This window comes from Cibotium barometz, chromosome 6 (assembly GCF_041138505.1).
Source record: "Cibotium barometz isolate CiBa-2024 chromosome 6, ASM4113850v1, whole genome shotgun sequence".
NCBI lineage: Eukaryota > Viridiplantae > Streptophyta > Polypodiopsida > Cyatheales > Cibotiaceae > Cibotium > Cibotium barometz.
The window spans coordinates 14,601,192-14,626,655 of record NC_141051.1 but is presented as its reverse complement, the minus strand read 5'-3'; the positions used below and the strand labels follow the sequence as shown (position 1 = coordinate 14,626,655).

Genomic DNA, 25,464 nt, shown 5'->3' with positions numbered 1-25,464 from the left:
TAAATAAAGAAATGTTGTGTGAAAAATTTCCAGTTATATAAGCGATTTGTCTATTAGATGACGAGTTGAAGAAGTAAGATCTATCCCTTAGACATATGTCGTCGATCTCTAATAAGATCGATTATCTTATTTAAGTAATTATTTACGAACCTCTTAAGTTTTAGAATCTAGATGACGAAATCAAATAGAAATTAACGATGTATCATTTTTGGCAGAATCATGAGACGCGCGAACCGTGGGGTGGACAGCCAGATCCTCTCACAGATGAGGAAGAGCTTGACCCCGATGTTTGCAAAGCCCTTCACAGAACTCAGCCAGGTCCCTTCAAGGGTGAAGGGGAGAACTTGGGCAAGGTTGTGGAGAAGTGGATTGAAGCAATGGAATAATACTTCGATGTCACCGGATACAACGAGAAGAGTAAAATGGCTCTTGTAAGGCTAAAGATAGTCGAAACAATAGCCAGAGTGGCATGGAGAAATCATTGTGAGACAAACCAGCTGGATAGGAACACCCAGACCTGGAATGATTTCAAAACTTACTTAAGGAAGAGATTTTGTCCTCTTGGATTTTTGGAAACCAAGATGAATGGATTCTTGGAGTTGACTTAGGGGAGCAGAACTATTGAAGAGTATCACTGGGTGTTCACTCTTCTCCTCAAATACTTGCCACCACTAGACGAAGAGCAACTCATGGTGGCCAGGTTCATTTGAGGAATGAACGAACCTTTGGACACCCTAGTCAAGAATGCCAAGCCTGTTTCCATGGCTAAAGCAATAAGGATGGCGAAGGACTTCGCCAAGGCCTTTATTTTGTTAAGGTCCTGCCAAAGCCAGTTCCCTCATCCTTCAAACGATTCCAGACATCGAGAAGTTCTTCCAACCTTCTGCCTCCAAAGAGACACCAAGATCCCAATCAGAATCAGGAGACGGAAAATTTTAGGAATGAAGGAAGACCTTTTCCTTAAAGCTCTTTTCTAGGAACTTCGGCTCTTTTTAGAATGTAGAGGAAAGAGCTTCGAAGTGAAAACAGGTGTTTTGGTTGTCAAGGGTTTGGGAATCAGCTCAAGGATTACCCAACTCCATCTTTGGGCCAAGGGAAGGAAGGTCCCAGAGTTCAAAGACCGACTCCTTCATATCAGTCTAATCAGGGTCCCCCTTGCCAAAACCAAGGCAACCCCATAAGAGTGCCAGCTCAGCCTACAACCTCAATGCAAAGTAGCCTCCGAACTCCATCCCAAAATTAGGGGAACAAAAGAGAGAGAGTTCCACCTCGGACTGCAACAGCTAGAGCGTCACAATAGGTCAGAAAGTGGAGGAAGAAAAAGGACTGATCTATGCCGCCACCATTGAGCATCAAGGGCCAAATCATCAATTCTCAGTCCTCCAGACTCTAGAAGAGTACAAGGGTAAGCAATTCAAGCTTTTGATTGATTCAGGCAGTACACATTCTTTTATTTCCCCAGGATGTCTGTGTAAGTTAGTCCTAAATAAAAAAACAGGGAAACCTATGCAAGTGGAATTGGCTAGTGGAAAGATTCTTTTCACCCACCTTGAGACAGACCATATTCAGCTTAATCTAGATAAGAATATAATAGATTGGGAATATATTCAGTTTAATCTAAATGGGAATATAATAGATTGCCAGTTCAGAGTCCTACCATTGGGAATCTATGATGGAATGCTTAAGTGGAACCCAAATGTTCACGAAGATAGATCTCAAATATGGGTAATACCAGATTAGAATCAAGGAACAAGACATTCTGAAGACACCTTTCAATACTCGTTATGGCCATTATGAATTCACGGTCATGCCATTTGGATTAACTAATGCCCCACAATGACGTTTAACCGTCTCATGCAGGACATTCTCAGAGAATACTTGGATGATTTTGTTCTTGTTTTCTTTGATGAGATCCTGGTATACTCTAAGAATGCAGCTGATCATGAATATCATGTGCGTAAGGGCCTAGAAATCCTAAGGAAGCACCAACTCTTTGCAAAGAAAAGCAAGTGCACTTTTTCTGCTTGACCATGTAGAATACTTGGGATTCATAGTATCAAAAGACAGGATTTCTCCTGACCCCGCTAAAATCCAAGCAGTTGTGGAGTGGTCAAGGCCCAAAACAGTGAAAGAATCATAGGATTCTTGGGATTAATTGGATGGTATAGAATATTTATACCCAGGTATGCTCAGATAGCATCCCCTTTGACTAACCTTCTCAAGAAGAGAACCCTACTTCAGTGGACTGCTATGTGTCAGAGTGCTTTTGATAAGCTGAAGACCGCTTTAGTAACCAACCCTATCCTAAAATTGCCAGATTTTTCCTTACCCACTGAGGTAGTGACAGATGCCAGTGGTTTTTCACTAGGTGGTGCACTTATGCAGGAAGGTCATTCAATAGCCTATGAATCCAAAAAGCTCGGAACGCATGAGAGAAATTATGCCGTCCATGACTTGTAGGTTACTCTCAGTAGTATATGCCCTGAAGTTATGGAGACATTATCTCTTGGGACAGAGATTCACCTTGATATAATAGATCATCAAAGTATGAAGTGGATCTTCACCCAAGGGGATCTCAACATGCGTCAAAGAAGGTGGATGCAGACCCTGCAGGAATTTGACTTTGAGATAAAGTACCGGCTAGGGAAAGAAAATGTGGTAGCCGATGCGCTCAATAGGAAAGCCTCCTTGCTTGCAATAACATTGGTGTCAAATCCATTGATCAGTGAAGCAAGAGAGAAAATCATGTAGGATAGATTCTTTGCCCCCATTGCTACACTAGTGATGCAGGAAAGCAAGACTCCTCAAGAAATGAGTCGAGTTCTTGGGTACAAAATGGATGAAGGATGCATGTATTATAATAATCCGCTGTGCATTCCTAATGAGGAGGAAACAAAGAGAAAAATTCTAAGGGAAGCCCATGATAGCCTGATAGATGGACATCCAGGGTTCATAAAGACCTACATGTCTGTAAAGAAGAGCTTCTTCTAGCCAGGACTCAAAAGGGATGTACTCAATCATGTACTTCAGTGCTTAACATGTCAGAGTCAAGGCAAAAAGGGTTAAAATGCCAGGGAAGCTACATCCCTTAGACATTCCACAGATGAAGTGGGAATGTATCAACATGGATTTTGTTACTGGATTACCATCAGCGCAATTAGGTTACAACTCCATTTTTGTGGTAGTTGACAGATTCACCAAGGTTGCCCATCTGATTCAAGTAAAAGAAACCTACTCTGTAGTGGATATTGCCAGAGTCTTCCTCAAGGAGATTTTCAGACTACATGGCTTACCCAGAAGAATAGTAAGTGACATAGATTCTAAGTTCACATCAAGGTTTTGGACTGCATTCTTTGAAGTAGTATGAACTTCCTTAGATCTCAGTACAACTTATCATCTAGAGACAGATGGTCAAACTAAAAGATTAAACCAGGTAATTGAAGATATTCTTCGGTCATGCTACAAAGAGAGCCCAAAAAGTGGCTAAGCTACTTACATCTAGTGGAGTTTTCTTACAATGCCTCTTATCACTGAAGTATCAGGATAAGTCCATTCAAAGCTCTGTATGGACAAGATTGCCTCATCTATTAACATGGTCCCCGACCCATTGATCAAGGTCGAAATGTCCAGACAGATGCTTGATGATATGGAGCAGAAAATTTAGGCAATCCGCAAAGATATTAAGGCTGCCCACCAGGATAGACAAAAGCAGTATGCTGACAAGGAGAGATTGGAGAGAATGTTTGAAGAAGCAGATTTGGTTTTCATTCATGTACGACGCAAGAGAAGTTCTTTATCTCTAGGGAAGTACAAAAAGCTGTCTCCCCATCTCAAGGTACATAATGTATTCCAGGTTAGTTTATTTAAAAAGTATGTACCCAGCCCGAGTCACGTGCTTGATGGTGAACAATTGATTTCTTCGACTCAAGGCCAGATGGTACTCCAATCTCAAGAAATCCTTTACATTCGGGAGAAGGTTCAGGAGCAGAGTTCTCAGAGAATTTCTGGTCAAATGGAAGTTCTACCCATTAGAGGACACCACTCGGGAGAAAGAAGAAGAGTTAGTAAAAGATGATCCCCACTTTGCAAGATGAGGGCATCTCACATTTTTCAAGTGGGAGAGGATGTGATATTCCTCCTTAGCCCTGAATAATGTATAATCTTTTACCTGAATGAACCCTTAGATTCCCACCTTGGAGCAATGAGGCCAAGCACATTATAGGATGCTCTCATATGAAAGCCTGTCGAGGTCTTGACTAGCCTCGGTATGGTTAAAATGGTGCGCTTCCGGTACGATGGGCGAGGACCAACGAAGCGGTCCCTGAGTAAAGTGCTAGGACACTTAAGTAGGATCTCAAAGGGTTCTGACCAGGTGATGCACGGGCTCGCGGGGTTGCTAGGACACCCATGTGTATGTTGAGGAAGATATGGATGGACTGGAAAGGAATTATCTATGTGAACTAGAATTCAAGATTGGACCTCGTTGGTTGACTAGCTAGTCTTCAACGGAGAGTCCAGATAATATTTTTGTAAAACAATGGACTGGATATTTTGGAGGATTATGATTAGTAATACTATGCTTTCATTGAAAGATTGCTTTAAAGACAACCGAATCTGTGAAAAAGACAATTTCATATTGGGTGTGTAAGTGGTGTGACTACCTTGAGTTTTGCTTGAAGCACCGGCTAGTAGGGGGCCTGGGAACTCTTTTCCTTGGTACGAGGACAAAACATAACCAAATTTTTATATAAAGGGATCCCACCAATACAGTGGTTGGGTGGTTGGCTAACCCATGGGACAGTTGGGGTTAGGCTAGATGAGTGGGATTCCTGTGATACATTCAGATACATCAAGTTACGCTAGTTAGAATAAGTCCCTAGAAGATTCTTGTTATGTGCAAAAGAATCAGCGGCTCTGCCTCCCCTAAGGGGGAAAAAAGCAGTGATTCTATGAACCAAGTTCAAGTCTCTTCCTTGATCTGGCCATGTGACCTACGAGCTTGGTCGAGATCATATTGGATAGTTGAGGCCTTGACCCGTTCGATAAATCTCCCATTAGATGATTTTCTTGGTGGAATTGCCCGTGCCTTCCCGGCGAGGGAAGTTTTTCCAGGTTTGGTTTCGAAGGAACAGCCGCACTAGTCTCTTGTTCGGATATTCGTGGGCGAGGCACTGAGTGGGAAGCCCTGCCCCGCGTGAGTGGCTGACCACGCTGCTTTCGCCTCCAGCGCCCCGGAGAGGGGGCGGTGGTCTCACAAAAAGATCACATCATAATCCATGCCCTTATCCTAAGCATAACCTTTTCAATAGGCCTTGCCTTATAATACTCAATGCTACCATCAGTTTTACACCCCAACATGAAGTGATGTACCACATGGTCACAAGAAGAACCTAGTTCGTCACTACCACTCTACCTGCCAGGGATAGTCTTGTAGAACTCTAGTATAAAGCTTCTCCCGAATACTCAGAAGAAGAGAGGCGAGTTGCTGCTCACGAGAGATATCAATGCCCACCTGGCAACCAAGATAGCAAACTGGAGTGCTCGGGATCCACTGGAAAGCCTCAACTGGGCGCCTAGTCGGGGTGGGTGCAAAGCCTACCCAAAAACCACCCGACTTGTCCCAGTTGATCTATGCTCTTGATGCGCAGCAGAAAACCTCAATCGCCTCCGCGAATCTCTAGAGCTGAATGAATGGCTTCATCCAATGTTTTGCATTTGTTATTTTTAACTTGTTCCCCTGCTCGGTAACGGGTTTCGACTTGGAAGAGACCATTGTATCATCATAGATACGAGCTGAATGAATGGCTTCATCCAATGTTTTGCATTTGTTATTTTTAACTTGTAAACGGTATGAGTCTGGTAAACCAGCTATGAAGAACCCCAAAAGAGTAGTGGGATCCATCTTTGTAGCTTTCATTTGCAAGTCCCTAAACTTCTGGAGGTAGACCTCATACGTGAGGTGCTGCGAGGTCATGGTCAAAGCTGTAAACCGAACAACAACATCATAATCATCCTCTTTCTTGAGGAAAGAAAAGAAGCATGATGATGAGAACCTACACATGTCCTACTAGGCAAAGGAGTAGCTAATTTGCTAGCCCTCAATGCCTACACCAGCCTTTTTGACATATGCTTAGATGCCTTGTGACTCATCCACAAATGCCTCATCCATGTTCCGGTATGTGGAGTGAAATAATTTGAGGTGGTTTCAGGTAGTATGGGCGAATTTGCAGCACCTTGTTTGATTATTCATTTTCTCCATATATGGATTGTAGTGTATCAAAGATGTCTTATGAACATACATTTTTTTATTTTTTAAAATAAAAGCATAGGTTAGAAGTGATTTCTCAACAAATACAACATCTCTACCATTAGGAGAAATTTGGGCTCAAATTGGTCCCTTTATAGATTGCTACACATTCTCTCTCTCAAAAACTGGGCTCATGGTGAATTTTTTTTGCTTTGCAAATGGACTCAGAAGTGAGCAGAGTTTGGACATTTTGAATCTACTCTTCAAGACCTTTCCAATGACATATAGCATGATGGGAAATTTTGCATATTCAAGAAGTCCCCAAATCCTTGAAGGGCCCAATTTGAGTCTCAATTTTCCCTTATGTCACCAAAATCTACCTTGTGGAGTCTATACCCTCTACCTTTTCTAAGTTGTGCTATTCCATAAAAATGCATTTTACCACCTAATCACCTAGCTTATTCTATCGTTTCTTAGGCACAAGAGCATAAGCAAGATGATAAAAAACATGCAAATGAGCCACAAAGGACTTCTTTCCATTCTACGATTCATAAGGGGTATGTCTGTGGGGCCTTGTTTGGGGCATCATCAGTTTAGCATATAAGTGCAACAAGTAATTGCCTCCAACCAAATATCCTAGCCTTTAACCATGTAATGTGCCATCTTCATGATAAATATGTTCTCTTTCTCTCATCCACACCACTTTGATGAGATGTGTAAGCCACCATGAATTGTTGTTTTATGCCTCTTTCAGCCATATATGAATGAAACTTCTATACATATACTCCCTCCCTTGGATCTATATAAAGGGTGCCAACTTTACGTTAAGACACATATTCAGACATAGAAACAAAATGTTTAAAGCATGTAGAACCTCTAGATTTACCTTCAACAGATACACCCATGTGTTCCTCGAGTAGTCATCAACAAAAGAAGTCTCAAGGTAATCCCCTAATCGATGGTATCCTCATAGGACCACATACATCATTATGTATAAGTTGTAATTTGTGGACAACCCTTACAACAAAGGACCAGTGATACATCACTATGTGAAAGCTATAATTTATGGATAGCCCTTATTGATCCATCTTTTAAGAATGATTCCCATTGCATCTTGCCCAAAGTTCACCCCTTGTGCATACACATTGGATGGGGGCCTCAAGCTGTGGTGGCTGCATCTTTGACACCATCTCTTGCCTTTTAGGGAACAACAACTACCAAATTTCTTGTGAACAAAGTTAGCATGCCATAGCTCCAAGTCGCTCATAGCATGTGTGATAAAGCATTATATGCCAATTTCTCATATATGTCGACCACCTGTAAAGCCCATGGCTTAGATTCCAAGATACTACAATGTGTCTCCATTACTCTGATCATGAATTGTACACCTATCTCATCTCAACAAATCTAACCACTAGGCCTTGATCTCTAGCAAGTGATTGAGATTAACACCAAGTTCTTTTTAATACTTAGCACAAACAATATTTTGGAGAGAGTAATTGTCCCACCATTTGCAGTAGTGGTAGTGGGCACAACATTGCCAACTCCTTTCATTGGATATGAGAAGTTGTTTGGACATGTTGTGAGCCCTTGAGGAGCAACCATAAGGTAGGAAAACAAACCACACTGAGAAGTAATGTGCTTTCTAGAACCACTATCAAAAGCTAGACCAGTTGATCTATGAATGACATGTATACATCATGGACAGAAGGGTTAGAACTATAGTGCACACTGAATGCCTTATCATCGTATGTATAGTTTGTAGAGTCTTTATCTGAACCAACCAACGGACCAAAAGAGTAGCTCAAAGAGGTGAGGGAAAGAGTAAATGATGGAGGAAAGAGACAAGAGAAATTTATTTGATACCAATTTTTGGAGTGGAGACAAAGCTAGCAACACACTTACATATTAGATGCACACAGAGATGTAGCAAGCAAGTAAAGATATAGAGAAGGATAACACTCAAAGTGGATTGATGAAAATGAGTGACAAGAGGGTTATATGATACGTTCACTTGTACACACTCACTTATAAGAGTGTGTACACACACATGGGAGGAAAAAACCTAAGGAGATAAAAAGTACCTAGGTCTATTATTAGCCTACGTCTACACATCTTTGTAAAATAAATGGCTATAATAGTTAACTTGTTCATGTAGTATATTAGTTTAATTGATCCTTTTATGATAGAATACACTTAATGTTTTGAGAAATAATATTTTTGAGAGCTTTTCTTGACAAGTATGCACTTTGGAATTTTAAAATAAATTGGATGAGAACTTGTAGGACATAATACACAAAATGTTTTAAAAAATGATTTTTCTTTGACAAATATGCACTTTGAAATTTTAAAATTAATTAGATGAGAATCTATAGAACATAATATTTAAATTTTTGAAATATTTTATTGTATTAATTTTAATATACATATTTGACCAAGTAAATCACATAGTCTTAGTATCTAAGCAAGATAATCAAATAAGAGTGTAACAATTTTTGTAGAAATCATGAGATGTTTCCACTTGAATGAGGAATTTATGAGTTTCTTACAAGGATAAAATGTATAAAATAACAAGATTTTATATTTTTTCCTTTTTCTTGCTAACTTGACTGATGGTCAAGATAAATAATTCACAAATCAATTTGTGAATGATCAGGATAAATCATTCACTAGTGGTACATGCATGGGTTTCATTTTTTCCTTTTAATTTCTTGTTAGCTTTAGTGATGAGTGGCAGGAAGACAATCAATTTTGTGAATGATAAATATAAATCATTCACTAGTGGTACAAAATTCTTATCACAAGATTTTACATTTTTTCCTTTTCCTTGTTAACTTGAGTGATGAGTGGTAGGAAGACAATCAATTGTGAATGATCAAGATAAATCATTCACTAGTGGCACATGCATAGGTTTCATTCTCATGTTAGATGGATAAGGTAGGTCAAAACCTCAAACATTTCAAATGATACATTGCACAAGTTCTACTTGTACGTTATGTACAAATTAATATACAAACTAAAATGGACACACGTTTTTCAACTTGTACATCAAATTGTTTTACCAATACATGCATACCTTTGATTAATACATTGAGTTGCTACATGGGTATGCATAGATTTTTTACTCATATGTCGAACAACTAGAAGTGTGTATGGAAAACTCAATTGTATACGTGTGATTGCATTTAAAGCCTAGTTTTTACTTTTTTTTTGAGATTTAGAGTGCCTTCCAAGCTAGCATGTACCTCACACACTATTTTATGGAATGCTGGTGGTTATGTATCACCTTTACCAAGCTCTCCAATTTGCAACCCATGCTATATGCTATAGTAGAAATATTGAGATTGACTGAAGAAATATGAAGGGGGGAATGGTATAGATCTTTGAAAGAATTTAGTCTCACTTTATATGGAAGAGAAAGTGAATAGTATAGATCATTAAAGTTGAAGAAATATGAAGATCGGATGGTAAGAGAAGATGGATGAGGAAGAAGGACTTCATCAAATCAAGTGCTCTACTGGCTAAACTAAAGAGTAAGTTACATGGTGATCAATGTCAAGATTCAAGGCAATAGTTTTCCCCAAGTCTACAGAACATTTGGTAAATTAAATTATTTAACTAAGGTTAGAGCACTTAGTCTCACTTCAAATGGAAGAGGAAGTGAATGGTATAGAGCATTTAGTCTCACTTCAGATGGAAAAGAAAGTGAATGATATAGATCTTTGAAAGCTAAAGAAATAGGAAGGGGGGTGGTAAGAGAATTTGGATGAGGATCTGTAAGAAGTCATCAAATTAAGTTAGCTCCTCAAGTGGCTTAACTAAAGAGTAAGTTACATGGTGATCAAGATCCAAGGCAATAGTGTGAAATATTTCCCCAAAAAAGAAGCACAAGACAAGGAAGGGGGAGTTTTACTCTTATCCAAGGAATGCACTGATAGAATAGTTGAAGGGGGTACACCACAAAAAATATCATAGTGGGAAAGAAAATTTGCTTTAGAGTTACACTTCATTCCCCTCAATGATTTGATAAATTTCTAAGCAATTGTGGATGTATAGGCTAACAAGTTGCTATAATTGTGGATGTACAGGCTAAGAAGTTGCTGTAATGTTAAAAAATGGCCTAATGCAAATGAAAGACACATTGCCATGGGTGGGTGTTCATTTGTAGAGGGTTATTCACTATGTCTCCATATAAAACCCCACCACCAAATAAGGGATAGTCAAGGATGTTGAAAATCAAAAAGTGCTAATAAAACGTAGAATGTGGACATGGTGGAAATTGCTTTGAATCTCCTAGTCCTTAATAAGAAAATCAAGATTACAAAGCCAACAAAGAAGGATCAAAAAAACTTGGAGTGACTAAATGCTATAGCTAAAAGGGGGTTTGAGTTTGACGATATAGAGCCACAACACACTATGGTACCAGTTAGAGCTCTACATTTGAAGCCAGTTATGCAACATAAATATGGCTCATCACACAAGGTCATCCCATCAACTAGGTAGACTTTTTTATGAAGGGATCAACATAGCCTACACAAACCATTAACATAAGATCCAAAACCGGCAAGTCCAACAAAGGTAGTATAGCTTGCACTTAAGAAAGAATTAATTTTCTAGAGGAGAGTCCATAGTTAAAGAGACCATGTGGAGAGTCAAGGAATTTGCAAAATACAAGGGCACTCACAGATCAACTACCTCTTATGGAAGCCTCTTGTGGAGGCTTCCACAAGAGACGAGGGAACTTACAGATCACCTGCCTCTTGTGAAAGCCTGGTGGAGGTTTACAAGACAAATAGGGAGAAGACACTAAGAGCTACAATGATCAAGCCAACATAACATTGAATAAGTGCCTATAGATGATGATGTGGATGTCTTGGAAGTGCACATAAAGCAGCACCTCACTAAACCATTAGCACAAGTAGAGAAGCAGTAATAAGAACCACCACCACGAGAGCTAGTACCATAGCCACAACCTACACCACTAACAATATCACCACAACAGTGCAAGATGGAGGCCTAATCAATACTTGGAGTAGACAACAAGGGTGTAGGTCACCATCCTAGAATATCAAAGGGAAAATCTCACCATGGAAGCTTAAGCCATAGGCATCAAGGTATTGTATTATCTCATAAAGGTATCAAAAGGTTCCTTTATAACCATGAGCCGTTATCTTAAATGGTTGGACCATTTCACACTCACTTATTATGCCCATGCCCATAAACCTAGGCCCCAAAGCCCAACTTATGAACATGTCCATGAGTCCATGGCCTCCAGGTCACATTACAAACCATCCCCACCTAAATATGTTGTGTCCTCATCAAAACATTCTTCTACTTCATTAGTATGAGGATGTCCACTATATACATGTGGATGTACCATGTAACAAAATTATCCCAAAACTGTCCAAGACAGCATAGCCATGCGTAAGGGCTTGCAAATATCATGTGATGCTCCCCAAACAACCACCAAAACATAGAAATATATAATATACACTCCCCATGAAGTGCATATGTGAATAGCATCCCAATTGAGCATTATATTGGCCTCCAAACAGTGAATCACAAAAAATTACAGCAAGCATATTCACTATTACATGGCTCAATTCTCCCCAGCAGATGCATTCAATAAGTTCTCATATCCTTCCAACATGTGGGCGGGATGCCATGTTGCTTCATCTCGAGGTATTCCCTTTTATTTAACAAGTTATTCGTGCAAAGAACGGTTGCAAAGTACCTTTTCCCTCATGCCCAACACTCTCTCATGAATATATTCCACCATGCCATCCTCATTCCTAGGAGGTAGCTCATCCAAGACTAATCTTTTATGGGCTGTTGTATCTGAAAAGAATGCCTCCTTCTTCAACTTATCGATTAATGGAGCTGCTATGTGAGTATAATTCTCAGTGAACCTTTGGTAGAATGAAGAGAGCCCCAAGGATCCTCTTAGTGAGTGATGTTCTTAGGTATGGGCCAATTCTTCACACATTCTACCTTCTTTGGGTCCACCCTTATGCCATTTTCACCCACAATGTGACCAAGATACTCAACTTCACTTGCCATGAATTTACATTTACTCTCCTTTGCATACAATTGGTTGGCTCTAAGTGCATCAAAAACCTTGCAAACATGAACCGAATTCTCCTCTTCACTTTTGCTATACACCAAGATGTCATCGAAGAAGACCAAAACAAACTTGAAGAGGTATGGCTGAAGTATTTTGTGCATTAAGGCTTGAAAAGTGGTGGGTGCATATTGCAAAGCCCAAATGGCATCACCATATAATGATACAATCCCCTTTCGGTTCTAAATGCCATCTTAATCTCATCACCACTCTTCATCCGTATTTGATGATAACTAGACCTCAAGTCAATATTTGTGAAGAAGTTGTCACCCTTCAATTCATCCAATAGATCATCAATCCTTGGAATAGGATACCTATTTTTATTGTGATCTTATTCACATCCCTATAATCAATGCACATTCAAAAGTTACCACCCTTCTTCTTCACCAACACCGGTGATGCAAATGGTGATTGACTTGGTTCCACCCATCCCATATCCATTAGTACTTGAACTTGCTTAGCCACCTCCTCTTTCTCCACTTTTCACAATCTATATGGTGGCTTGTTGATAGGCCTAGATTTAGACTTAAGCTCTATCCTATGATCAATCTCTCGCATAGGTGGTAAGCAGTCTTCCAACAACTTTGCCATGCCATGTGTGACTACCTTTATTGCCAATGTCATCCTCCTTGCAACATTGTAGCACATATACCATACTTAACTTCTTGAGTTTCCTTTTTGAATTGAGTGCAATTGATAAGGTTTAGCTTTGGTGTATGATTTCCCTACAAAGTGACACTTCTTCCTTCATGCATAAAGTCCATGTAACCATGTTGCAAGTTCATGGTTATGCATCGAAGAGTAGAGATCCAATCACAACCCAATATTATATCAATGGGACCCATGTCAAGCATCAACAAATCCACTTTGCATGTGTAGTCATGTGAAAGCACCAATGCCACATCATGGCATACCATTTTGTAATCCATTTTAGCCCCATTTTTCACTTGTACTTTATGCAAATTTGTCAAACAAATGGGCTATAATTTAAGACTACATATGGATTTTGCATTCACAAATCTATGTGTACTTCCACTATCCACCAACAAATGAGCAATTATTCCATTGATGTAAAGTGTTTGCACCTTTGCACCCCACATACGAATCATGGGGGGACAATGTACATAAGGTTGGTTCCATGCAAGTATCCTCCAAAGTACACATAGGTAAGCCATCATCATAATTCTATTGTGACCATTTTTTAGTGCCACCGGGGTTGAAAGGAAATTCACTATCTAGCTCATAATCATGGTCACTCTCCTCAAAGTCTTGAGAATCATCAAAGACTTCTGCCTCTTTCTCATTGTCATCTTCCAAGACTTTGGATTACACCATATTATATTAACATTCCTTGCTTTTCAAAATTTGTAAGGCTCCTTGTTCCACTTCTCTCCACATTTGAAACACAAGTCTTTACTACTCAATTCGGTCATGCGGTCCTCCTTTATGAAATTTCTCTTATTAGCACCAAGACTTTCCATCAACATTTGTAGACTTTTGAGGAGCATGAGAAGCATTGCCAAACTTGTAATTTGACCTTCCTCCACTTTTATACATTGTTGGAAACTTGGGCACAAAAGAAGCAGATTTAGCATCTATCATAGACTTCCCACAAGTGTTAGGAGTTGAATCATTACAAAAACTACCTCTTAACCATGCATTTGAATACTTCTCCTCATATATCTTTGCCAAAAGCATGGCTCCCTTGAGTGTAGTTGGCCTTTGAGCCTTGACATCCACACCAATGTTGGTCCTCAAACCCTTGATGTACTTTGTCTTCTCAAATTCTTCACTAAACCCATTCACATGCAGCATAAACTTCATGAACTTATGGGTATAGTTGCCGACACTACTTTGCCTTTGTTGCAAGTCATCCCATTCACACATAAGATTGTCTTGATGCAATTGAGAGATGAAGGTGTCTCTCATTCGATCCTTGAAAGCATTCCACGTGGTAACTGCATAAGCTAGATTTTGTAGATGCCTCCACCAAGCATGTGCATACCCTTCTAAATGCAACGTTGCCAAGTAAACCATAGCCTTCTCACTTCTAGGGTTCATATCAAAGTATAAGTTTATCTTGTTGAGCCACTCCTCAAAATCTTCATTGTTGGAAGTATTCTCTCCATTAAACTCATTTACACTATTTTGCCTTTACACCTTTGAACTCATCATGCCTTTTGCATGCCCATGATCAAAATCCTCTTGTCAACCATCATGAAAATCATCTTGCATGTTCCATAAAGAGAATGTGGGGGAGAGGGAGAGCTTGAGACCCTAGCAAGCAAACACACACACACAAGAGAGAGCAAGACACAAGAGAGAGATGGATAGCTGAATTTTCTTCTATCTTCTTCTTCTATACTCAACCAACATAACATAAAGATAAGATTACACACTATATGGGTTAGTACTCAATTACTACAACATACAATAGTCGGTTCATAATGTGAACTCAACTAAATGAGCTAGCGCTATAACTATGCTAGTCTCTACTAGTAATCCAAAATGGCCGTCACACAGGCTGTCATCCCACTGGCCGCATATCACCCATAATCTCAACAACCATGCCAGTGGTGTAGATGAAAAAGCTATCACCTAGGCAGGTCATCAATGTCCGTCGTAGCACTAGTTGAGCTCGATATCTCAACACTTCCCCTCGAGCTTAACTCCACACACTGCACTCCAAGTAAGCTCCTAAACCTGTGGAGCTTTTCTCTACCCAATGCCTTCGTGAAAGATGTCAGCCACTTGATCCTCTCTGCTGACACATACCAGATCTACATCTCCTATACTAGAACCTTCTCCCTCACAAAGTGATAATGCACCTCAATGTGCTTCGTTTTAGCATGATATAATGGGTTACTGACCAACTGTATGTTGCTCATATTGTCACAATATATGACAATTGCCCTATCCACGAGCTCTCCCATGTCACCAAGTAGCTTCTGAAACCAAGCTACCTCACAAACTGCCATAGCAGCACCCTTGCACTCTACCTCTGTACTCGACAAGACAACTGTTGGCTTCTTCTTATTGCTCCAACTCACAGCAGCACTCCCAAATGAGAACATAAAACCACTAGTAGATCTCCTATCTCTGCAATACTACCAGCCCAATCAGCATCTGTGTATCCATGCAACTGTATCTCTATACCAGCCTCATAGAAAATTCCATAATCAACTGTGGAATTTATGTACCTGAGGATCCATCTAGCTGTATCCAAGTGTGGCTTCCTAGGGGCCTGCATAAACTGACTCACAAGTCCAATAGCATAGCTCAAGTCTGGCCTTGTAATGGTCATGTAGATCAAACTACCCACCATGCGTCTGTATGTAGTAGGGTCCTCCAAAAGCTCAGTTGTATCTACGGAAAGCTTTGTGTTCTGCTCTAATGGCACTGAAATAGGCTTACATCCTATCATACCATACTTGGACAACATGTCCAAGCCATATTTCCTCTGCATAACAAAATGCCATGAGGTGATCCCACCTCTATGCCTAAGAAATACTAGGGCACCCAAATCGTTCATCTAAAACTTCTACTTCAAAAGCATCCTGACATCATGTATGTCTGCATCACTATAACCAGTGATAATCAAGTCATCCACATAGATATCTAATAGCATGATCCCTCTATCTGTCTTTTTCACATATAGTAAAAAATATACATTGGATATCTGAATTACAATGGTAACAAGATACTCCTCAATCTTGTTTGACCATGCTCTGGGTGCCTGCTTCAAGCCATATAAGGCTTTGCGTAACCTGCACACAAAACCTGGATGTGCATCACTCTCATAACCTGGTGGCTGTATCATGTACACTCCTTCTTGCAAATCACCATGCAAGAAAGCATTCTTTAGAGTCCATTTGATGTAAAGACCAACCCTTCGTTGTAGCCATAGCAATGACAGCTCTCACGGTTGCAATTTCTTGCAATTGGGTTGAATGTCTCCTCATAGTCTTTGCCATAAGTCTGCTCATAGCCCTTGGCAACCAATCTTACCTTGTACCTGCTCATTGAACCATCAGCATTGTGCTTGACTTTATACACCCATTTACATCCAATTGCCTTCTTTTCCTTAGGCAAAGGCACTAACTCCCATGTTGCATTTGCATGTAATGCTACCATCTCCTCATCCATGGCATCTTCCCATTTCTTATTTCCAATTGCCTTCTCAAAGAAAGTGGGCTCAACCTCCTGTATTGCTTTTACCATGTAAGCATAATGATGGGCTGTATATCCATTATATCTCAACCTGTCAATAGGGTATCTAACCCTCGTAGACCTGTGTGCACCTGGATCACTGCCAGGTGTCCTCAAAACAGCCCTAGTTCTCCTTACACCATGAGTAACCATAGACGGAATGCCAAGCTCCTCATCAAGGCTTTGCTCAGAGCTACTAGAGTCACCATCCACATATGAGTGACCTGCTGACAGATTAGGCACAAAAGGTTGATCTACCTTTTCCTTCCCTTTCTGTGATACATGTGTACCTGCATCATTCCTCAGCCTGCCTGACCATGGGCTAACATTGGATCCACTAGTCAAGGACTCCCTAGGTCCACTCAGCACCTGTGATTGATGCTCTACATGCAACATCAGCACTACTTACATCTGCATCTTCTGTTGCCTTCACTACTGGTGCATACTAGCTACTCATCTCATTGAAGACAACATCTCTGCTTACTCGCATCTCACAAGTGGTAGGGTTATAGCATCTATAACCTTTTTACTCTATAGCATAACCAATGAAGATCCATTTCTCTGCCTTTGGATCCAACTTTGTTCTCACTTCATCAAGACCATGTACATATGCAATACACCCAAACACTTTCAAGTGAGACACATCCGATCTTATGTCTATAAACTTTTGTTTAGGAGTCATACCATGAACAGCTGCAGTGGGTGTCCTGTTCATAATGTACACAACAGTTATTACTGCTTCTGCCCAAAAGTAATGTGTCATATTCTTTTCAGCCATCAAGGCACGTGCCACTTCTACAATGTGCTTGTTTTTCCTTTTTGTAACACCATTCTGTTTGCGGCGTGTACCTGCACCTAAGCTGCCTCTTGATTCCCTGCTTTCTCAAGAAATCGTTGAACTCATTGGAGAAATATTCTCCCCCACCATCTGATCTTAGGCATTTTATTTGCATGCTTTTTTCCTTCTTGATGACGAAGGCTTTAAATCTCTGAAAGTGAGCAAACACCTCACTTTTCCCTTTCATGAAATAAACCCACACTTTCCTAGTGTGTTCATCAATGAATGTAACATAGTACCTGCAACCTGCAATTGTTGCAGTGTTAGTCGGTACCCATACATTTGAATGTATAACATCCAATGGCCTTGCACACTGACATGCTTTTCATGTGGGAAAGCATGTTTGGCATGCTTCACATACCTTATGCATACCGTCAACCTTAAACTTTGGCAAACCTGCAACAACATTTTGGGCCTGCATAGACTTCAATCGTTGTACATTCACATGACCAATGCGCTTGTGCCATATGTCAATATCTGTAAATGACACCTGTCCATGTTTCCACACCTGTCCATGTGGAAACATGGCTGCCTTTATCTCAGACATGTTCACATCCAAAGTAAATATTCTGCCATTTTTGTTACCCTTTTTTGCAAACCAAGCGACACTTATTTTTGAAGTCTTCCATAAAACATCCTTAAGGATTAAACCTCACTTTTGCAGACCCTGATCAACCATCTATCTAACAGAAACTAGGTTCTTTGTAATATTCGAAACATGAAGTACATCAGCCAAGTACTTCATTTTGCCATCCTTCATAGACAATGGCACTTTACCATAGACAACATGGGCAATGGGATGTGCAGTATCATCACCTGTTTCTACATAACCTGATTTTTTCATTTTTTACATATCTCTAAATCACTCAGCATGACTGGTCATGTGGTTAGAGGTGCCAGAATCCACATACATGGTATATCTTGAGATCCTGACACATCCCTTGTTATGGAACTAAGCATGTGCTGCATCACAAATAGCTGTTCATTTCTATCATCACCTCCATGTTTGCTAGATGATGCATAGTTGCCTTACTGCAACTTCCCACTTTTAATGTCATTCTGCTTTTTGTAGTAGTTCTTTGCCATGTGTCCTGGTCTGCCACAGTAATAGCACTCTATGCTATTTGCATTTTGATTTATTTACCCACCTCGGCCTCTTGGGCTCCCCTTGCCTCTAGACTGGCCTTTTCCACCTGTGTATGATTGCTATTGTGAATCATTGGACTGTTGTTGTCCACAATTCTGATTTCCTTGTTGGCCACTACCTTGGCCTCGACCATGGCCTCTACCTCTTCCTCTACCTACATTAGAGTAAAAGCCTTGTTCTGATGTGTTCTTGCGTTGTGAAGAAGAATCCTCACCTAAAGCCTTTTCTTCTATGATCAGCATAGATATCAAGTCCTGAAAGTTGAGAATATTCTCCCTAACTACAATGGAGGTCTTGAATGGCTTGTACTCTTTGCCAAGCCCATTCAGACAGACACTCACCAAATCATCATCCTGTTGAAATATGCAAGTGAATGGGTGTGTGCGAGAACAAGCCCTTAGCAAGAGACTGTTAAAGGTAGTCTGTAATTAAGTGGGTAGCAGTGAAAAGGTGACAGGAATCTACTGATGAGAGAATCAAGGGTAGCATCAGTGAATATAGGGGTGTGGAAAGATTCTAGGAAAAGGTGCCCCAAATGTAGGGGAGGTGGCACGAATAAAAAATCAGTGGGATTAGATTCTTGGCATCTTGTAGATTTAAAACCTATAAATTGAGGCATTGGCCTAATGAGAAATTGCTGGTTTTTGAATATCCATGCCTACATTAAGCTATTAGATTAATTGTGCACTAATCTTATCTTAATCACCTCTTAATTACATATTAATCATGTTGATTCTTGCATTTGATCCACCATAGCCCACTCTTTCTTGCATTTCAACTTGGTATCAGAGCCAAGCTTAGGATTCATCTATTTTTTGAGCCTAATTATCTTGGTAATCATGATTAAGATTTAAACCTCTTTTTAGTCTTTTTTTCAACCATCCTCTACACCCCCAGCTGGTGGAGAAGCTCCCTCTCCCTGCAGCCTTAACAATAGGCTAAAATATCTTAGCCTCATCTAGCTACGACCCCTATGCTTCAGACTAATGCATCAATTCGTAAAGTCACCGCTAGCGCTATAACTATATGGGTTAGTACTCAACTACTACAACACATAAGGGTCGGTCCATAATGTGAACCCGATTACATGAGCTAGCGCTATAACTATGCTAGTCTCTAATAATCCAAAATGGCTGTCACACAGCCTGTCATCCCATTGGCCGCATATCACCCATAATCTAACCAACCATGCCAGTTGTGTAGATGCTAAAGCTATCATCCAGGCGGGTCATCAATATCCGTCGTAGCACTAGTTGAGCTCGATATCTCAACATTCCAATCATCCTCATGCAGCTCCTCCCTTTGCATCCTTGGAGCTTTTCCAACATGATTTGAACCCGAATGATGACTAAAACCATGTGCCAATCCTTTACCTTTTGTAGAAGCATGAGAAGTAAAACCACAAGATGTATTCGGCATAGCATGGTGCATATTCCCTTGAGAAGAAGGAACATTCTGCTTGTTGCCAAAATACATGTCATTCCCATCTCCAATGTTTACTCCTTTTGTAGGCCTTGGCATCCCATCACCAAAAGAGAAGTGTTGTTGCATTCAATCTCCATGAGGAATTTGATCCATATAGGTACCTTACAAAGGTGTACCATCATGACCATGCATCCTTGCATCTTGATAAGACAGATGGAAAACACCATTCCTTCACTCACTTCTCAACAAATCCATCTCACTTTTGAAAGTGGTGAGAAATTAATTTTGTGGGTTGATGAGTTGGTTTTGAAATTGAGATTACTTATCATTGAAATTATCAAACATTTCCCTCATCATGCACATCATCTCATATATGCCATTGGAAACAAATGGTACAAGTGTTACCTTTGCATTAGTGACATCATACCCTAACAAATGGTACTTTTTTGTCTTTAGCAAGTGTTACATGTGCAATAGTGACATCATACCCTACTCCTTTGCCCTCTGATGCAACCATGTTTAAAATAGGTGACCTCCTCACATGCATCCTTGCATTTGCCATCTCCAAGCATTTTATCATTAACCAACCCATGTATCGGCATTTTCTCAACATGTACCTCATCCCTAATGTCAAATTCGCCATTAATGTCTTCCACAAGCGCCCCTTGATCAAGTTCCATCGCTTGAGTTACATTCACAATATTCTTGTGTGGCCTTCCTCTTGGCATAGCTGTAAATTTTGGATTTGAGAGGATGAAAGGTCAAATGAGATTGGAACTGGGTGTTTAAGGGTTATATGGAGACTAATGTTGTGTACTAACACAATATGTAAAAATAACAGATTTTTGAATAGGACATATACGCTCTATTTTAGGGTTTTTGAAGTACTCAAAATGGAGATTTGGCTATAAGATGACCAAAAAGAACCTGATTTTGATGATCTTTAGCTTGTTGGGTTTTGACCAAAGTCAAAGTGGAAGTCAGCTCTGTTTTGACTTTTTTCCAAAAAGTCAACTATGTCACTTTGACCTAACAAACGATATCGGAATCGGAAGGTTAAAGGCTTGTTTGGAAGGTCTAAAGGAGTAATAAGTGGATGTGTAAAGATACTTGTGACACAATCTAGGGTTTATGATTGAATTAGGGTTTGGCAATTTTTGATAAACCCTAATTTGCCCCCCCAAATGATATCGGAGTCAAGATCTTAAAGGCTTGATTTGGAGTCCTTATGGAGTAATAAAAGAGGGGATAAAGCTCTAGGAAATTCCTAAAAACCCCAATGACTGAATTTAGGGTTTGGGTTGCAGGTATGCAGGGAATTCTTAGAAATTTTGGCAGCATTTTGTTTGCTTTTGAATCTCAATGTATGCAAACAAAACCATAGATTCGCATCATCAAACACTTCTTCTCATTGCCATCATAAGGAATTCATAATGCATCAATAGGCATCCGTATCCATCCAATTAGTGTCCACAATTACATCCTTCCAAGGCATCCGCTTTTCAATGTGTCAAAACCTTGCCCAATGAAAATACATCAATTGCCACAATCGAAGATCGATGAAGCAAAGTCGATGAAGCATGCCGATCTCGTGGCTAAGCTCTTCCAACCCCCCCTTATTTAAGTTTGAAATCTAAGATCAAGGGTTTTGGCCAAGTCTTTCCCACCACCAAGTACCTAATTCTCCACCTTACTACTTTCCCATGGCAATCACAACAAGGTGGATTCAATCCATGCTCCCCTTGGTCTCTCCACAAATGCCAAGGTACCCTCACACACATTATAGCTATCTTTTGAATTGAAAGGTGTTTACAACCAATGAATCATATCCAATGAGAAGAATCACTCACATCCAAGGCACTTATAGAGGCATGCCATATAACTCAACCAATACAAGAGTCTTATGTTGATGATGAGGTTAAATGGAACCTATTCCAACTATCATGGTATAACATCATTTCATGTAGCATGTAATTGATTGGAGCAATGGTATTGCAAGAGCTTATGGAAATCTTTAAAAAAAACGTAGCCTTAATGATGCTTATTAATGGCATTCACCATTAGAAGATGCCTTACTGTATGCATGGCTGACTTGCTTGTAGAAGGTTGAAGATGATGATCGTGTGAGTACCCTAATTGAAGCTTGAGGACATCGTTGCACACAGCCACCACTATAGAATAGGCAGCACTGAAAATCGGTGCTTGTTGGCAATATTAAGGCCACGCTTAAGCTTGCCCTAGCTTAGGTCAAGCTTAAGCAAGACCACACTTGTTTTTTTGCATTGAATCGAAGTAAAAAACGACATCCATGCTCTCCAAAATAGTGCAATTCAGCAGCCATCGAAGCACACATATAGCAACACCCAAATCTAACCATGAATCAAGCATTCACCACTCCTTGTTCTTGATTAGGAGGGAAATGGCTGAAACCCTAGGTAAATGCTTAGATCTAGATGGAAGAAACCTTATTTCTCAGAGGATGAACATGAGGTGAGAAGAGAGAGAAAATCATAAACATTTTGATTAAGAAACTAATCATGATTAGTAGTAAATTTCCCCCAATTTTGGTTATGCTCTTCAAATTTTGAAGTGACTACCCCAAATTTTGGTCCACAGTGACCCATAGCCCTCCAAAACTTAGATCAATTCTAAAATCAAGGAAATTTCTAGCATCCCACAATCCCCATGTCCCATTTCTTGATCAAGAAATCAAGAAAATTTCCAAGAAACTCAAAAAAGATCAAGAAAATGCAGAAATTTTAAAAAATTTCAAAAAATCGGATCAAAGACAAAGCTTTGATACCCCTGTAATGATGGGGAGAGAAAGAAAGATAATGAACTGATAATGGAGTACCACATGCACTCATGATGGAGTACCACATGCACTCAAGGGAGTACCACCATAGTAGCCATAGAAGCTTGGAGCTCTAAGAAGTATGATTTGACTAGTCAAAATGATAAGATATCCCTAATTACAATTTGTTCCCTTATATACTTGCCCACCTTTTCACACTTAGTAAAGTTGGGCCCCATACTTGCCTGGCCATATCCATGCCTATGGGCTTCCCTTATGTTTAAACCCAAGCCCCTTGGGGAGAGAAAGAAAGATAATGCACTCATAATGGAGCACCACATGCACTCATGATGGAGTACCACATGCACTCAAGGGAGTACCACCATAGCCATAGAAGCTTGGAGCTCCAAGAAGTATGATTTGATTAGTCAAAATGATAATATGTCCCTAATTACAATTTGTTCACTTATATACTTGCCCACCTTTTCACACTTATTAAAGTTGGGCCCCCATACTCGCTCGACCATATCCATGACCATGGGCTTCCCTTCTGTTCAAACCTAAGCCCCTTTCATTATAGAAATGGAAACATTGAAGAGAGTAGTGTATTTCTTACACATTAGAGAGGCATTACCAAGAATCTTTGGTAACCAACTTGTGAAATTAAGGCCCCAATCTTCAACGAAATAGCGCACAGCTCATGGATTCCCTTACAGCTAAAATTGCAAACTGTATCGCCTGTGGAGGAGCTCCTTGTTGTGAAGCTTAGAATATGTCCCAAGTTAATGACAAAGCTATTGCAAGGGTTTGGGCTCATTGAAGAGGCTTCATATCTCTCAAAGATCAAACAAAGAAGACAGAGAAAAAAATGTTTTCGAATAGCAAACTAGTCAAGATTAGTGAAAATTTTCCCAAGTTTGGTCCTAAAATTTTAAAAATTGGTGCGGCTCCCCCAAAATTTGGTCCATAGTAAGCCCAAGCCCAAAAGCTTTAGAAATTAACCATAGGAAACAAACTTTCATCATTCAAGGTCACCATAGTTATCTTCTTGATCAATAAAAAGTTTAATCAAGAAAATGATGAGAATGATTGAAAATAGGAAAAACAATGGATCAAACAAGAGCTATGATACCACTACAAGATGGAGACCCACTCAATACTTGAAGTAGACAACAAGGGTGTAGGTACAACCATCCTAGAATCTCAGAGGAAGAATCTCACCATGGAAGCTTGAGCCATAGGCATCAAAGTATTGTATTATCATAAAGGTATCAAAAGTTTTCTTTACAACTATGAGCCATTATCTTATATACTTGTCCCATTTCACAATCACTTATTATGCCCATGCCCATAAAGCTAGGCCCCAAAGCCCACAACTTATAAACATGTCCATGAGTCCATGGACTCCACCACATTACAAACATCCTCAACCTCAAGGTGGAAATGACATTTTCACACTCGAGACTCTAGTGTTGCTATGCCATAGCTCTATCTAATCAAGACTCTCAGGGTGTCAAGTACTCATGAGTAGGGAGAGTCACAAAGCTAATTTTTGAAGATAAGCTAAGAAATGCTTATTCCTATATCTCCATACTAAAGAGGCTTTGAAAAATATGAGAATGAACCACAAGGTTTTGAAAAAGCATAGAAGGAATCGCAAGGCTCATCTCAAGCTTTGCAATGAATGCAATGAGATACACTAAAATGAACTTACCAAAAAATATGCGGGGATCTTAAATTTGGATTATGAAGAGATTTCAAAAGCTAAGCTACCAAAAATTTCTGAGAAAAAGAGCTCAAGAAGAGGGCCAACCAAGTGTTAAGCTAAGCCACAGAATTGGGTATGTTGTCATGCTCTCTCCCAAATCGCTTTTGTAATCCTTAAACCTTTCTACTTATGTATTGACATGGGTGTGTTGTTATGCTCTCCCAAATCATCTTTGTAATCCTTAAACCTTTCTACTTCTATATTGAAACTTTCATTTGTTCGATGTAATATTAACTACACAAATCCACTACCACCACATTGCATCACAAGAATCATTAATCACACCACATTGTATACTCATCTCTTCGTGGCCATGGAATTTTCCCATGTCACTCTATAGTTTGAGACTCCAAGGAACATATTTGATTTACCTCTATTCATCTCTTCGTGGCCATGGAATTTTCCCATGTCACTCTATAGTTTGAGACTCCAAGGAACATATTTGATTTACCTCTATTCATCCAAAATTACTAGTGTTGCATTCTCCAAGATTCTCAAGTAGTACTAGTAGATGAAGAGTTAATATTGGAGCTCTATTACAAAGGTACCACATTGACACCAAAACCAATAACGTAAGATATACTCAAGGAAAGTCTACAAAATCTAGCAAACGTAGGGTCATAAAAAGAAAGAGAAATCAGAAGAAATTTAGAGATCTACCACAATGCAATCTCTACAATATGAGGGGGATCATAATAATGTACCTTAGAGTTCCTACTCGGGTGCAAACCAATGTGGAAAGAAGGGCTGGTTTAATGAAAGAAATAATCCTTACCCCAGTGATGTTGAAGAAAAGAACCATTTTGAAAATGATGGTTATTTGAGAACATTGAGAAACCAATAGTTAAAGACAAGGAACCACACATCTTGACGGACTCCTCAGCATCCATAAATGACCTCAACCAAAAGGAGAAT

General features: G+C 39.8%; 1 protein-coding gene across 2 annotated transcripts in view; it reads right to left on the bottom strand.

The window, feature by feature from the left end:
- The window catches only part of LOC147637437 (MADS-box transcription factor 23-like), a 59,941-nt gene that overhangs the window by 15,192 nt on the left and 19,285 nt on the right, over positions 1–25,464 (bottom strand). The gene's annotated exons all lie outside the window — the stretch shown is intronic.